Source organism: Dermochelys coriacea, chromosome 2, assembly GCF_009764565.3.
Source record: "Dermochelys coriacea isolate rDerCor1 chromosome 2, rDerCor1.pri.v4, whole genome shotgun sequence".
NCBI lineage: Eukaryota > Metazoa > Chordata > Testudines > Dermochelyidae > Dermochelys > Dermochelys coriacea.
This window is the reverse complement of record NC_050069.1, coordinates 246,453,656-246,466,567: the sequence shown is the minus strand read 5'-3', so window position 1 is coordinate 246,466,567 and position 12,912 is coordinate 246,453,656. Positions and strand designations below refer to the sequence as shown.

At 42.5% G+C, this 12,912-nt stretch overlaps 1 long non-coding RNA gene across 1 annotated transcript in view; it reads left to right on the top strand.

The window, feature by feature from the left end:
• The first annotated feature begins 1,775 nt into the window (after window positions 1-1,775).
• Window positions 1,776-12,912, top strand: part of LOC122459044 — a 58,420-nt gene continuing 47,283 nt past the window's right edge. Inside the window, exon 1 of the long non-coding RNA XR_006279475.1 lies at window positions 1,776-3,241. This is a non-coding gene — a long non-coding RNA (uncharacterized LOC122459044). The remainder of the gene's footprint in view (window positions 3,242-12,912) is intronic.

Sequence of the window (12,912 nt, the reverse complement as noted above, 5' to 3'; positions counted from 1 at the left end):
TATTTTAATGTAAATTCAGATTCACTGCACTGACTTCAGTGTACTTTTTCATTGATGAAGAGTAAGAGTGGAATTTGGTCCTTGGTGTTTTATTGACCCTTTATTTAATAGAAATTATAGATTCAAGGGCCAGAAGGGACTATTGTGGTAATGTAGCTTGACCTCTTCTATAACACATGCTGTAGAACTAAAATAATTCCTAAAGCATACCAGTGACACTAAGCACCCCTGTATTTATACCTTACATGCTATTGTAGTAATCTTTGTTAAAAAAATAAAAAAAAATGCTTTGTGAGGTACCATTTGAAAACTAATAACTCACTGATTTATATTATTGCATGATCATAACTCTTAACACGTACCATACATACATTCTGAAATTATGACTGAAGTATATGTAAACCAGGTATGTTGAGTAGTTGCTAAACAGATCTATCTGAGAAAAAGGAATATGTATTTGATTATCTGACCAGCCCAGTATTCAGGCAAAGACAATGAAGGTCCATATTTACATATCGGCAGAAACAGGACCATCAAGGCATCAGGGTGAGGAGATGGCAGGAAACAGAACAATTTGCATTTCAGAAGCAAAAGCATGGGCTTCTGTCAAGGTTCCTTCCCCACTCTGAACTCTAGGGTACAGATGTGGGGACCCACATGAAAGACCCCCTAAGCTTATTCTTACCAGCTTAGGTTAAAAACTTCCCCAAGGTACAAACTTTGCCTTGTCCTTGAACCCTATGCTGCCACCACCAAGCGTGTTAAACAAAGAACAGGGAAAGAGCCCATTTGAAGACTTCTTCCCCCCCCCCCCAGCCCTACACCCCCTTTCCTGGGGAAGGCTTGATAAAAATCCTCACCAATTTGCATAGGTGAACACAGACCCAAACCCTTGGATCTTAAGAACAATGAAAAAGTAATCAGGATCTTAGAAGAATTTTAATTAAAGAAAAAAGAATCACCTCTGTAAAATCAGGATGGTAAATACCTTACAGGGTAATCAGATTCAAAACATAGAGAATCCCTCTAGGCAAAACCTTCAGTTACAAAAAGACACAAACAGGAATATACATTCCATTCAGCACAACCTATTTTACCAGCCATTTAAACAAAAGGAAATCTAACTCATTTCTAGCTAGATTACTTACTAACAAGTTCTAATACTTCATTCCTGTTCTATTCCCAGCAAAAGCATCACATAGACAGACCCTTTGTTCCCCCACCGCCCCCTCCACAGCTTTGAAAGTATCTTGTCTCCTCATTGGTCATTTTTGGTCAAGTGCCAGCGGGATTACCTTAGCTTCTTAACCCTTTACAGGTGAAAGGGTTTTGCCTCTGGCCAGGAGGGATTTTATAGTTCTGTATACAGAAAGGTGGTTACCCTTCCCTTTATATTTATGACAGCTTCCTTCACAACCAGACTCCATGTTGTCTTCCTCACAGTTTGAATAAACTTTACTTTGAGGGTTTACCCTTAGAAGAATCAATTTCAAAAGTTTTCTGGCCTATAAAGACAGGGGTTCTGAACCTCAAGTGATAAGCATTGAATCAATTCATTCCATACAATACTATTGTATTATACAAATGTATAGAATAAGGCTTTTTCTGAAAGCTAATGACACACTGGTGATTAACAACACTGTAAATGCATCCGATGAAGTGAGCTGTAGCTCACGAAAGCTTATGCTCTAATAAATTTGTTAGTCTCTAAGGTGCCACAAGTACTCCTTTTCTTTTTGCGAATACAGACTAACACCGCTGCTACTCTGAACACTGTAAAATGTATGTATTAACATTATGTAAGGAATTATGGACTTTCATTGATATTTGGCTGCACAGTCTGCCCATACAGCTATCTACCAGTCTCCTATGTAAACTAAGCATTGTGGAATTAGAACCAAAGGAAGCCCCATTTTCATAGAAATAATACAAAGGGGTGGGAAGCCCATGGGAGGGGAAGGACAGCATGAGATTATCCTGTTGTTCATTGAATGTTGGAAGATATAAGCAAGGACAGAAGTTATCTTTGACATTTATCACTAGACAGACACAAGAGGCCAGAGCCCTTACAAGCTGAGAACGATGGGGCTTTCAATCAAGGGGATAGAGGGACTTGAAATATCTGGAGTTTAATATAGGCAAGAAGCCTTTGTAGGCAAAGATCTTTCACTTAGCCACTTGTGCTTTCTTTGAAGGTCTTGACTGAAAGTCAACCATGGCTGGGAAGAAGAATGATTAGTGAGAGAAAAAATCTTGAACAAAGCCTGTATCTTGCTAGATTGAGTTTTAGATTTTTAGATGTGTGTCTTTACTTGTATTTGCTTGTAACACTTTCTAACTTTATTCCTTTTTATTTAGCATAACCTATGTTCTGTTAATACTTTTGTTTTATTTTACTATAAACCAACTTAGTGCTGTCCTTAAAGAAAAGGGTATATTTAGCCCAGTAAACAGAATATGCTGTATTGCGTCTTTGTGTCGGTAGAGGAACAAATGAACCATATTATTTCTTTAAACTATTCAGAAGAGGATTAGACTTACAGAGCACATGGTTTTGGGGAAATTCAGGAGTGCTCGTTCACTCTGAAAGTAGTAATCAAGGCTATTGGAAGCTGCTGTGGGCTGTAGACAGGCTGCTGGCATCAGAGCTGCTGAACCAGGGCTGTTTAGTACACAGATGCTCAGGGTTTGCATGCTGGTAGGCTGGTTGGGAGCAGCCCAGTTTGGGAGCTATAGCAACAAGGCATTGTGAGGTGCCGCAGGTTACAGGGCAGGTAGTGTTACCAGAGGTTTTCACTTGTTTGAATCCTGTATAGATTGCAATACCCTGGATAGAGATACTGACAGTCGAGGGTGGGGAGGAGAGTGAGGAACATCATGAACAATTCACCTCTCCCAATTAACATTACAAAGCTAGGGATAGTGTTAGAATGCTTTAGTTAGCTTTAGACCTTACAGTGCTGAAACTTTCTTGGCTCAGGGGTGTGAAAAAACACACCCCTGAGATATGCAAGTTTGGGTGCTGTAAAGGTCAACCAATCAGAGGAGACCAGAAACTGAATATAAGTGGCAAGCTAGAGTGTATGGTGGATGAGAGAGAGTGGAGAAGATCGGGAGGAGGGCAGGAGATCAAGAGAAGGCAACCAGACAGCAGTGCGTAGTTGAGAGCGGAGATTGAAGGGGAAGGTCAGAGCAGAGATTGACAGAGCAAAAGGACCCCGTCAATCAGAGGGATTGGAGTGTAAATCTGATTTTTATTTAATTTATTTATTTATTTATTTTAAAGAGACTGCTTGTGCATGTCTGTCAATAAAGCAGGATGTCCGCTTCTGAATGTGATCTGCCCCACCCCATCCTGTGAGCGGCTGGCCACTGCTCACAGAATGGTAACTGTTAATTGTTCAATGTTTCTTTAATGCTATGTTGTAGTGCTGTTTTAGCCATCTGGTACTTGTATGTTACATTGTAATAAGTCCAAAGCTATTTTTTGAGGCCTTCTGCATAGATAGGAAAAGTTCAGTCTGTACCAATTTGCAACATTGTATTTGTCTCCTAGTCTGGTTAGTCTGAGTCAATTGAATGTATAATCTTTAAAAGTAATCCAGGTGTGCTTTGACACATTATAATTTTTTTCCCCTTCCTTGCTTACTTTACCAAGTAGTATACATTGCAACCTTTTCATTTCCATTCTTTCTTTACTTAATATATTGTAATCACCTATTTTTCTCTAAATAAATAAGACTTTGTTTTTGAAGTATTACTGCTTGTGCGCCTATTCTTGATTGGAAGGCTGTATCCATGTCCTTTCAAGGGTTTGCTGGATTAACCTACTCCAGGGAGTCCTCTTGTTATACTTAGAAAATTAAAATCAGCAGGATCTCATTCAGGGAGATAAGGCATGTTTATTGTGACTACAGAGAGAATTAAAGTAAACAGTGCAATCAGTTATAGCTATAACATGTCACTCACACATTCACTCATGTGCATACACACAAGTTCTGCCAGGTTGTTGTTATAGTTACCAGCCTTAGAATTGCTCATGCCAAGCCACTGGCCAGGTGGCCTGGACACAAGGATAGAGCTGAGTCTTGTCAGATGTGCATCCAATGGGTGGTTGCAGAACCAGACTCAAAGTTCTCAGTCTTCAGAGCCTGTCTTTATAGAGGTTTCAGAGTAGCAGCCGTGTTAGTCTGTATTCGCAAAAGAAAAGGAGTACTTGTGGCACCTTAGAGACTAACAAATTTATTAGAGCATAAGCTTTCGTGAGCTACAGCTACGATGAAGTGAGCTGTAGCTCACGAAAGCTTATGCTCTAATAAATTTGTTAGTCTCTAAGGTGCCACAAGTACTCCTTTTCTTTTGTCTTTATAGAGATTCATCCTCATTCAAATCTATAGGGTTTGCTTTGTCATGTTGCTCTCATGTTTGAAGTGATAGTTCATCATGCAGATGGCCCAACAGTGACGGCTTGTTGTTATCTTGTTCTTTGGTTCTTTGGCCCCTTCGTCCTTAGGGCAGTTGGAGGTGGATTCTGGTTTGCCCTACAGGGTCATGCAGTTATCTCCATCCTGCTCATTCTTTGGCTGAATGTTCCTGGGTAGTTATTATTTATTAGGCTGGCACGTCAACCTTTTATTACTCATTTAAACATATATTTATATTTATATTTATATTTACAATCACACCCTATTTCACTTAACATAACTATTCTCAAATCCTTGGGGCATGACAGACTCCAATGAATCTATCCTTGCCACTTGTCACACATGAAAAGAGAACAAGCAAGATAGGAATATAAAAGTGAAGGAACAACAAATCTTGTTCCTGAGTTTAGAAAAAACATTTGTAATGTGTTATCTTATCACTTCTAGGACACTTCTTGGTTTTTTTTTCCACCAAATGCATCCGATGAAGTGAGCTGTAGCTCACGAAAGCTTATGCTCTAATAAATGTGTTAGTCTCTAAGGTGCCACAAGTACTCCTTTTCTTTTTGCGAATACAGACTAACACGGCTGCTACTCTGAATTCTAGGACAAACTGTCTCTAAATGTTTTTCTACAGTTAGCACAGACCTTGCAAACTGGCAGGCCTGTTTCAGTTAGCACAAACTCAGCAGGTTGAGAGAGCAGGCTGAGAGACATTTCTTTCTAATGGTCAGGCCAAATCTGGGGTCTGTTCTGGAATCGCTCTTACATTTTCCACGACATAAATGTATTACTTTTATCCCAGGTTTCAGAGTAGCAGACATGTTAGTTTGTATCCACAAAAAGAACAGGAGTACTTGTGGCACCTTAGTCTCTAACAAATTTATTTAGAGCATAAGCTTTCATGGGCTACAGCCCACATCATTGGATACATAGACTGGAACATATAGTAAGAAGTATGTGTACACACACACACACAATTTGGAAGTTGCCATACAAAGTGTGAGAGGCTAATTAGTTAAGATAAGCTATTATCAGCAGGAGAAAAAAAACTTTAGTGATAATCAAGATAGCCCATTTAGATAGTTGACAAGAAGGTTTGAGGATACTTAACTTAGGGAAATAGATTCAATATATGTAATGACCCAGCCAATGGTATCTAGTTTGCATGTTAATTCAAGCTCAGCAGTTTCTCATTGGAGTCTGTTTCTGAAGCTTTTCTGTTGCAAAATTGCCACCCTTAAATTTTTTACTGAGTGGCCAGTGAGGTTGAAGTGTTCTCCTACCGGTTTTTGTATGTTATGATTCCTGATGTCAGATTTGTGTCCATTTATTCTTTTGCGTAGAGACTGTCCGGTTTGGCCAATGAACTTGGCAAAATGGCATTGCTGGCACGTGATGGCGTATATCACATTTGTAGACGTGCAGGTGAATGAGCCTCTGATAATGTGGCTGATATGATTAGGCCCTATGATGGTGTCCCCTGAATAGATATGTGGACACAGTTGGCAATGGGCTTTGCTGCAAGGATAGGTTAAGGGGTTAGTGTTTCTGTGGTGTGTGTGGTTGCTAGTGAGTATTTGCTTCAGGTTGGGGGGCTGTCTGTAAGCAAGGACTGGTCTGTCTCCCAAGATCTGTGAGAGCGAGGGATCATTTTTCAGGATAGGTTGTAAATCTGTTATGATGCTCTGGAGAGGTTTTAGTTGGGGGCTGAAGGTGATGGCTAGTGGTGTTCTGTTATTTTGTTTGTTGGGCCTGTCCTGTAGTAGGTGACTTCTGGTACTCTTCTGGTTCTGTCAATCTGTTTTTTCACTTCAGCAGGTGGGTATTGTAGTTTTAATAATGCTTAATAATAGCTCATCTTAACTAATTAGCCTCTCACAGTTTGTATGGCAACATCCAACTTTGTGTGTGTATACACATACACACTTCTTACTATATGTTCCAGTCTGTGTATCCAATGATGTGGGCTTTAGTCCATGAAAGCTTATGCTCTAATAAATTTGTTAGTCTCTAAGGTGCCACAAGTACTCCTGTTCTTTTTACTTTTAATCCAACACTCTGCAGGTCAGAGACAAACCCTCTAGCAATACCCTGGCAATACTTTAGGGTGGATCACCACTTTCTTCCCCAGTTGGATAGGTGGGCCAGTATTGGAAAACCTTAAATCCAAATAGTGAGGTAACAGTAGTTTCACACTCTGGATTTGCACCTCTGAGTGTCACAATGCCTTTTAGAAAAATATCCATTAATTCTAGCATTACCTAACTTGTAAGTGCTTGACTTTGGAACTTGAGCAGCTTTTCAATATAGGCTTTTGTATGGGAGGTGGTTTTGTTTTTTATTTATATAATATATTCCTCTGAGTACTCTGGATTCTTTACAGTAGTGGTTTAATGCTCAAAACTTTATCTACAGTACCACATTTGAAGGTGTGGCAAGTTGCTCAGTATTTCAGTTTCTCGGAGGTTCACCAGAACCCGTATAGAACTTGCTCTTTGCTGCATCCAGGTTGTAGTTTTAAAAATGTATTCAAACATTGCACAAAGTAGTATTAACAGCGAAAGCTGAAGGACTGCAAACCTCCCAGATAATACAGAGCAGAAATGATTTAGCAAACTGACAGCATTTTATTGCACAGGCTACAGTTATCCTGCTCATGAAATGAACTACTGGGAGTCAGGGTATGCATTTGATTTACCCAGTATTGGTTTCTTAAAAAGAAAAGGAGTACTTGTGGCACCTTAGAGACTAACAAATTTATTAGAGCATAAGCTTTCGTGAGCTACAGCTCACTTCAAATGCATCCGATGAAGTGAGCTGTAGCTCACGAAAGCTTATGCTCTAATAAATTTGTTAGTCTCTAAGGTGCCACAAGTACTCCTTTTCTTTTTGCGAATACAGACTAACACGGCTGCTACTCTGAAACCATTGGTTTCTTGTAACACTAGTTGGCATTTTGCCTGGAGGAATTGCCTTCCTTTTTTGTTTGCTTAAGTCACTCAGAAATATTTCTGACATACCTCTTCATTCATCCTGTTTTATTTTGGTTATATCCTCCACCTTAGCTCTGCATTAGTAGTTATTGGCTGTGGGAAGATAGGATTACTATTATCCAGTTATTGCCAATAGAAAAAAAAAGTTAGTCTCAATACTAATAAACTCCTTTATTATCCCTCTAACCTTTTTGCCAGCTGATGTCAGCAGTAACAAGGACCAGGTTCTATCTCCTGGATTCCACTTAACAATATAGAAGAGAACCAGCTTGAGACCTCACCCAGAAATCTAGAAAAACTAAATACCATCCCTGGGTATGTCTAAGAGGCAATACTTCCTCACTGGCAAGCACTGCATCAGACTATAACAAAAGAAAATTTTTATTAAAAGAGAAAGGGAGCCCAGCATTCATTTGGGAAAACACCTCAACAGTGATTCAAAAGGATGCAAACCATAAGTAAACACCCACCCCACAGTATCCTGGGCAGCGTCCTTTGCTTCAGTTTCCTACGTTGTGGTGTGAAAGTCCAACAAGCGAATGTTCCAACACTCCACTCCCCTTTCCCTCTGCTGTACTCCGCTCACTGGTGGTTGCCCAAAGTCAATGAAGTCCCATAATTTAGTTGTGCATTCACAAGGGTTCACATCCTACCCTGAAAGGGGGGGCGGGTTTGAAGAATGCTGCTTCCTCTTGCTATGATGCTGTGTTCTGAGGTTCCACCACTTAGCCCTGTTGTTAGTGATCTCAGCTCTTAGTGAGTTCATTGGGTAGTGGGGAACCTCGCTGCTGCATCCTCTGTATCGTCTGTCACTGCAACACTGTCCCCACATCAGGTATAAGGTTCAGCTCTAGACCAACTCATCAGTAAGACTAAAATTTTGTCATGGATGTTTTTAGTAAAAGTCACTGACATGTTACAGGCAATAAAGAAAAATTCATGGAAGCCATGACCTGGCCATGGCTTTTACTAAAAATATCTAACAAAATGGGGATCTACGGGTCCCCACACTGCCTGCAGTGGGGCAGCTGCACGGAGGCTGGGGGCTCCCCTGCAGGTTGGGTGTCAGAGCTGCAGGGTCCCCCACTGATCATAGCTGGGAGCGGCTGGGCCCCCATCACCTGCAGCAGCTGGGAGCTGAGGGGTACCCTGGCTGCCTGCAGCTCTGGGGGCTTGTGGTGACAGGGAGCTCAGGGGTACCCCCGCCATCCACGGTGGCCAAGAGCTGCAGGGTGCCCCTACTGCCTACAGCAGCTGGAAGCTGCAGGGTTCCCTGCAGCCTATGGTGGATGGGAACTGGGGGGTTCTGGTGGCGGGGGAACCTGTGGAGAAGGAGGGTGGGTGGAGTGCAGTGGGTGGAGGAGGACCCTGAAACTCCCACCCACTGCAGGCTGAAGTCACTGAGGTTTCTGGAAGTCATGGATTCTGTGACTTCTGCAACCTCTGGACTAAATCGTAGCCTTACTCATCAGCAATGGCAGCTCTAGTAATTATTCAGGAGAACCATAGACCCTAAACTGAGTCTGATCAGGAGGAGGAGGGTGAACTGGTTTCTAGAAGTCTTTAAACAGAGTCCACAGTGGGTCAGAATACCTGTCCCTACTCCCTCTGACTTCAGCTTGGATTTGGCATCACTATCACCTTTAGTCATGCAAAAAGAATAACATTTAATTATCCTGTGTTAAAGATTAAAGTTTATTTCAACCCAAAACAAACACAATTGATCACTGGCAAAGTAGGTCAGCTGGTCACATTGGCAAAGTAGTTATGGCTATACAAATACCATCTGCCCCTGAGGTCTTTTTCTCAGTTCATTAATAGATAGATGGGGAAAGCTAATTCAGACCCTGGTTTACACCACTATTTCAAAAAATGTACAATCTTCAGTACTGGAAAAGGGATTAACAAGTGGAGAACACTATCTTGTGCTCTGTTCTTGCCACTGCTCAGTGAGCCCCATATTTTTGCCTTTTTTGTGTAACCCTTCTGCCCACCAGAGTTGGCAGCAACAAGGCCTGGGTTTAGTATCTAGGGGTTCCATTCCAACAACACACTGCAAAACTGGCTCAAGCCCTCACCCAAGGACCTGGGACAGACACATATCACCCCTGCTGGGCACCTCCCAGAGGCAATACCTCCCCTCTTGCAAGCACAGAGTCTGAATGTAGCAAAAGTCTTTTAATAACAGAGAGAAACAATGTGGCAATGTGTATATAAATCTCCCTATTGTATTTTCCACCAAATGCATCTGATGAAGTGAGCTGTAGCTCACGAAAGCTTATGCTCAAATAAATTTGTTAGTCTCTAAGGTGCCACAAGTACTCCTTTTCTTAATGTGGCATTATGTTGGGGAAACACCATCAACAGGATTCATAACACAACCCATGAGCAAAAAACCCACCTCAAGCAAATTGGGGTGTGTCCTTTCCCTTTGGCTCTTGAGTCCAGCAACCCAAAGTCTCAAAAGTTGAATAACGCAAAAGTCTCAGCCCCTGGTCAGTGCAGCACCAAAGTTCAAAAGTTTATCTGAAGAGTTTTACCTCCTGAGGGGCGGGGGAGGGGGGGTTGAGGGGCACCTTATGTGGTACAAAGCTGATTTCCCCACCTCTCCATGGGGCTCGGCTCCGCTCCGCTCCACCAGCCATCCCACAAACTGCTCCGCTCAATCAGCCACTCTGCTCTGCCCACCATCCCATGAGCCACTCCAGCCTTCCCTGCAAACTGCTCTGCTCTGCCCTGCCAGCTGTCCCATGAGCCATTCCAACCATCCCTGTGAACTGCTCCACAATATATCTTCAGGCTCCCCCACTACTTAACACAATACTCAGTGATTTCAGCTCTTAGTAAGTTTTGATCTTTTGTGATTTCAGCTTGTAGTAGGGGAGCCTCAGTGCTGGTGCACCATTGGCCCAAAGTTAATTCAACTCAACAGCCTGTAACTAGAGTGTTAATGGAATCAAAATTAGCTTTGATATTCCACAGTGGAGAGAGGAGGAAATACAATTAGCATGTAAGGCCCTCACCAGGGAGATCATGCCATCAAGTATTAATACCTATCCCTAGCCTCTCTCAATTCATTGAGTTTTGGAACCCATATCCCTTGCCTAGCGAGTGCTACTTAGTTGATGGCGAGTCCCTCCATCTTAACAAAAGGTCAAGTACAGTTCCACTGTCCTTGATTCACATAATCAGGATAATAACAATTTATTCTTCCTGCCCCAGTAACAGAGAAACTGGGGATCCCACAGCAGCCAAAGTGACCATTTGGACAGCTATGGGCTCATGTTAGGCGGGGTGGGTGTGCCTATGCAAATGAGATCAGCCTCTGAAGTTCTTTTCTACAACTTGCCACAATTCACCACCAGATGTCAGGGTGGAGCTCATCTTGACTCTCCTTACCTTTGGTATTTCATTTTGTTTTCTTTCCAAACTTTCTCAGTCAGTTTAATGGGACTAATTGTGCTGGGATGAGACAAGCATCATGTGCAAACAGTTCTCACACTGCTCTGACAAAGTACCTTAATCCCGATATTCCAGAGCTGTTAAAAAGAATGTCTACTCAGCCTTCAGGAGTATACATGTCATCTACACTGCTGCACATTGGGCAGGTCTGCTCTGAGAAATGCCAGAATGCTGCACAAAGTGGAGGTAGGAAAAATAATGTCTGCATCTAGGGGTTGTGGAGCTTATAAGGATTTGAAGAGTTCATTTAAATGAGCTCACTGCCTCTCCAGAACAGAGGGCTGGATCCTCTAGGGTTACAGTACCAATCTAAGGGAAGAGGATGGAAAATATGGGTGAGTGTGGGGGCTTTTAGTACAAAAGAGAAACAACATATAGTAAAAGCTTTGGTATCTGGCACATTGGAGGAACAGAGGCGGGGGGGGGGGGCGGTAAGTAAAAAAATTCCGGTTAACTAAGAGGGAGGGAGTTTGGGTATGGAAGGGGGCTGGGGGTTGGGGCACGGGAGGGGATTCCAGATCCAGGCAGCGCTCACCTCAGGCAGCTCCCCATGAGCGATTACGTGTCCCTGCCGCTCCTAGGTGGAGGAGCGGTTAGGCCAATGGGAGCTGCAGAACCAGCGCTCATGGCGGGGGCAGCACACAGAGCTGCCTAGTCACACCTCCGCCTAGGAGCAGCAGGGACATGTTGCCACTTGTGGGGCGCCACCCGAGATGAGCGCCGCCCGGATCTGGCACCCCTCACCCTCTCCCATGCCCCCTTCCCACTCCAAATGCCCTCCCAGAGCCCGCGCTGTGCATCCCCTCCCACACCCCAACCCCCAGCCCTGCACCCCCTCCACACTCTGAATCCCTTGTGGCCATTCTTCTGCCTAGGAGCATCAGGGACATGTCACTGCTTCTGGGGAGCCACACAGAGCCTGTTGGCCCTGTATCAACCAGACTATAAACTGGACTTTCAATGAAGATCATAAATGCTGGTTTAAAGAGCTTTCTGGTTGGTAAAGTGCCGGATAATACAGTTTTTACTGTATTTTGAATATAGGCAGGAAGTTTCAAGCCCCTGCAGTTGTCCTGATTAGATTTGAGGTCCTCATTCACACATACTGATGTTGGAGGGGGCTTCTGGTCCCCAGATGCCAGATGTAGTGGGGCTTTCACATATACTCAACAAAGATCTGGCTCTCTCCCCCTTTTTGGGGGAGAAATCTTCAGTTCAGTGGATTTCTTGCATCTCTCTGTCTGAGCTCCCTTATGCTGTCAGCAAAGGAAATTTCTTTTTGAGTCCTTTGATTCCTTTAAATGGTTTGTCCTGATTGATTGATGCAAATTAGCCAGGGAAAACTCCTTTCCTTCTGGGCAGTAGAGACCATGGGATGTAGTGATCATGCCCGGCTCCTCTCCTGATCATTTGGCTGGCACAGGTAGGCATGTAAAATCAAAGTTGACTTATGTGTCTGTACCCCGGGGGATATGTCCTGTAGTAGCTAGAAAGTCAAATTTCCACTAGTCCTGGGCCTTCTTTGTGTGGACACAACACATGCTTTTTGATATGCACAAATGGAGATATTTTGATAAGCTCAAGTAGCAATAAGAGTGCAAATACCTTGTTTTCATTTATAACCTAATTTGAGATTCAAACTGTAGTTTTCAGACATGAAGAGCTAAATGTCTAGAAAAAATGTACAAATTAGACAAAGTTATATCATCCAGAAAATTTACCTATTTACTCATTCCTTAAAAAACCCCAAAACAATTATATATATTTTAATGACTCATAGAAATTGTTTAAAAAGCAGCACTAAAATACACTTTGATTTACACTTCATTACTACAAAATAATTGTGAAGCAGAAACTCTGTTCATTCCACGGTTAACATCTGTATGCTACTGCACTATTGTCCAGCTCATAATCATATTCTAGACAGAGAGTATGATTGCAAGACTTGTTAAATATTTGCCTTTTGTGTCATCATCTCATTTCATCAAAGTAAAAAGAAATGCAGGTCATCTGTCTTGATGATACAAGTA